Below are 3,983 nucleotides of genomic sequence, written 5' to 3'. Positions count from 1 at the left end.
GGGGAAGAATGAAGGGGGGTAAATCGGAGGGGGAGATGAACCATGAGAGACGATGGACTCTGAGAAATGGACTGGGGGTTCTAGAGGGGAGGGGGGTGGGGGGATGGGTTAGCCTGGTGATGGGTATTAAGGAGGGCACATTCTGCATGGAGCACTGGGTGTTATGCACAAACAATGAATCATGGAACACTACATCAAAAACTAATGATATAATGTATGGTGATTAACATAACAATAAAAAATTAAAAAAAAAGAATTCTAAGCCCTTGCCATAACTACTTTAGGCATTTCGTTGTGTTTCCTTCCAAAATGTGTTTTCTAAGCATACATATACAAGCATAACATATCTGGGGAAGTCAGTTCTTCCTTCTGATGGAGAGAATAAGAGTAAAAATAAACAAACCCAACAGAATCCAAACCCTGTAATTTTGGAGCTACAATCAGAACAGTTCTGTGTGTAGTAGCTGGCTGTTTGACCTCTCTCCCCTCTCCTGAGAAATCTCCCTACAGGTTTTTAGTTATGTGAGCCTTGCCAAGACCCTCTCCTGGAGTGCCAAGGTTTGTGACTGGAAGAAGCCAGGCAGACATGCACCAAGTATTGAAAGGTTACCTTTGCTGTGAGGCATCTCTGCAGATTGTTTCCTTGGAGAAATGTTTCAGACCTAAGTATGAATTATGCTTAATCCTAGTGGCAGAGTAACGTACCTATTATGAGCCAATTGCCTGCAAAAACAAAAACAAAACAATATTTATATGTGTGTTTTTGTTTTTGTTTCAAGGTAGATTGCCCTACTTTAAACGTGTGTGTGTGTGTGTGTGTGTGTGTGTGTGTGTGTGTTTCTTTTCTTCATTCAGGAAGTGTCAAAACACATTCTGGCTTCAGGGATGTAGTCCCCAACAGAAATGAGGGTGGGACTGGATGGGGCTTCCTGGAATCACCAAAGGGAGCATTCAACTAATGGGTGTCCAGTGAGTGGCCCAGTTGTCTGGGAACATGGCGCAGGGTATGGCAATCCCATTTGTATCTGGAGGGTGTAGAAGACTGGCCAACAGATCCCTGGGAGAGGATGTAGGGGAGATGGGGGTGAGTGGCTCTGATTCTAGGAAGTGGAAGGGGCTGGACCGTGTCCTGACCCTACATGTTGGGTCAGCCTGAGGATAAATAGGGAGAGTGATCAGTGGAGCCAAGCACCCAAACTGCACATTTCCAGCCAGTCCTTCAGAAGTCCTTGTTCAAGCAAGAAGGCTGCTTTTATATATATATATATATATATTTTCTTTTTTTAAAGGTTTTATTTATTTGAGAGAGAGAGAGAGAGAGATTGAGAGAATGAGTGGGGGGAGGGGCAGAGGGAGAAGCAGACTCCCTGCAGAGCTGGGAGCCCTACATGGGACTTGATCCCAGGACGCTGGGATCATGACCTGAGCCAAAGGCAGATGCTTAACCGACTGAGCCACCCAGGCGCCCAAGAAAGCTGCTTTTATAAAGATAGGATCCTGCTCTACACAGTCTTCACTATTGAATAATATATTGTAAATATCTTTCCATGTTATCCGGTGTTTTATGTCATGGTGTTCAGTCACCACTTCATTGTGGATGGACCGTGGTTTATGAACTAACCCCCTGTGCTGGAAACTCCCAACAGACTGAACCTCCTTGGAGACCAAACAAAGCCCATCTTGGGAGATGGCCAGGGTTTTATCCTCCTGCTCCTATAAGGACCAGCTAAGTCAGTTCCTCCATCGCTCACCTCTCAACACCTTCCTGTGTGGTTCTGGACCACCTGTTGAAGCCTCAGCATGCCTGGCTTTGAGTCTCACAGAATTACCGAGAAAAGGAGGCCCAAGCACACTGAGAAAACACAGAGGCAGAGGCATGGCTGGGATCCCAGCACAGAGCCCCGTCCTCCCGCAGTTACAGTCTTGGCTGAGCTGAGCCCTTTCCTCGCAGTGTTTGGCTTGGATGCTAGACTAGGTGAGTCAGCTCTCCTGGCACCCTACTTCGAGTCAAAGTCACATTGAGATGGGGTAGTTGCCAGATCAGTATAATTATCGGTCTCTCCCACAACCCAAGTCCTCCCAGCCCTCTCTCGGAAACTAGGTCCCAGAATGTGTCCTGTGACGACGTGGGCAGGGCCAGGCCACAGGACCTGACCTCCATCAGCTCTATGGTAGGTAGGAACCTCTTGTGGTGACCTGGGGCCTGGGTCCTAAATGAAGGAAATACTTCCCTCCATGTCTCTGAATTCTTCATCTGGGCTTGGGCTTGGGGCTAGTGAGCGCATACCCTCCCAGATGACACCAGTCAGACCTGGTTGGAATCCCAGTTACGTCCCTGATGGCTTGGATGACCTTGGCATTACCTCTTTAAGCCCTAGAGATGAGTTTACCTTATCTTTAAAATGGAAAATACTATCTGTACTTATGAACATAAAGAGTCAATGCATATAAATGTAACAGAGCCTTAAAACTAAAAGTTTTACCAGGCACTAATATGTATTATGGTTGTGAAAATCCAAAGCAAGATGCCAAGTCACCTCATGGAGAAATTTTTCTAGGGAAATAACAAAAACTCTGTCCCAAGACTTTTGAAACCCCTTGCTCACGTTGAGACTCTGAGAAGGTAGAGATAGAGGAGGCAGGGCCATTTCCTTGAGGAAAGCTGTGCCGGGAGCGCCATCTTGGAAAGAAAGCTGTGCCGGGAGCGCCATCTTGGACGGGGTGAGTTCCTGGTCCCATACCTTAGATCTAGTGAGGGTGAGTGTCAGCGGGGCGCTACTCCAAGAGCCGAATGTGTAACTTCTGCAGCTGAGGTGTGGCTGCCTGGGCTCTGGTCCCACCCGGGAGATCTGGAAGGTGCTCTCACTAGCTGCTTTGGTAGGGCTGCTGTTACCACGTGGGGACCAGCTTACTACCCAGGGTTTTGGGGGCTACAGGAAGCATGGGGTACGGGAACTAGCTAAAGGCTTTAGCTGCATGCCAAGGGGCTGAGGAAAGGGTCTTGGATGAACCCCGGAAATGAGACTGAACTTGAGGCACATCCCCAAGTACGAGAGAGAGAGCTCAGGAGAAAGAAGCCAAGTGGGAAAGCTGTGGGGAGGGCATTCAAGCACTCGGTGAGAAAGAGGCAGAGCTTAACATCTGTCTGGCAAGAAAGCCTGAAGTCAATGTACAGCTGTTGCTGCCCCTTCCCCGACTGCTCCCACAGACCGCCAGCAGTCGTAGCCATGGCAACCGGCTGGGGCGGCTGGCTGGAAAAAGAGAAGAAGCCAAGTCCTCTACACTGTCCCCACGTTAGGCTCCCAGCTGGGCAGGCCCCGGGCTGGGGGAGGAGAGGACAGAAGGTAAAAATAAGTCCAGAGTTTTGATGAATACCTGGCATTAGTATTCTCATTTCTGAACTGAGGCTGTGTTTGCAACCCAAAGTGACCACAGGCCCTCTCCTAAGAAGGAAAACATCGGGCCTGCCGGACTTGTCATCCAGGCTGAAGGGTCCCTCCTGGAAGGCTCGTGGTGCAAGGAAACAGCACACCAGTTACTTAGGGCTCTGAGCACCGTGGTTAGCCATGGGACCCACACAACCATCTCCCCCTTCCCTGCTCACTCACGGGGTGGGCTCTGGTGCACTGTGCTCTCTGGCCCTGACACACCTCTCCAACTCATATGTTATGCCTGAAGTTTGCTGTCAGAATGTCAGGACCAACTTCTCTCGGTGAAAACCAGTTCTTGCCACTGATTATCTTGAGCCTAATCTCCCTAGAAGAGAGATGGCCCCTGCGACTGTTAATCTTCTTGCGGGAGAGAACATGTAGTGTTTTTCCCATTGCCCAGATGGGGGCAGTGCTGCCCAGAGTCCTGCCGGCAGGAAGGAGCCAGACAGACTAACCTGGGCCATTTAGGTCTTCTAAGACCCCCATGGGCAGCACTGCCTGCCCCACTGGTTGCTCATCTGTAAAAAAAGTTAATGTGCATCTCACAGAGTT

At 49.3% G+C, this 3,983-nt stretch overlaps 1 long non-coding RNA gene across 2 annotated transcripts in view; it reads right to left on the bottom strand.

Annotated features, from left to right (window-relative positions):
• LOC141374870 (uncharacterized) overlaps nucleotides 1–3,733 on the bottom strand; it is a 7,978-nt gene extending 4,245 nt beyond the window's left edge. The window contains exons 1-2 of one of the 2 annotated variants that reach the window (XR_012382040.1): nucleotides 3,609–3,733; nucleotides 611–723 (exon numbers count right to left, since the gene is read on the bottom strand). This is a non-coding gene — a long non-coding RNA (uncharacterized lncRNA). Of the gene's footprint in view, nucleotides 1–610; nucleotides 724–2,741; nucleotides 2,855–3,608 lie in introns of those variants that run through there. The other variant, XR_012382045.1, reaches the window with a different exon arrangement.
• Nucleotides 3,734–3,983: the final 250 nt, after the last annotated feature.

This window comes from Callorhinus ursinus, unplaced genomic scaffold (genome assembly GCF_003265705.2).
Source record: "Callorhinus ursinus isolate GAN/ISIS: 27379988/994484 unplaced genomic scaffold, GSC_fseal_2.0 scaffold1, whole genome shotgun sequence".
NCBI lineage: Eukaryota > Metazoa > Chordata > Mammalia > Carnivora > Otariidae > Callorhinus > Callorhinus ursinus.
The sequence above is the reverse complement of the archived record's forward strand: the minus strand, read 5'-3'. Positions and strand labels throughout refer to the sequence as shown.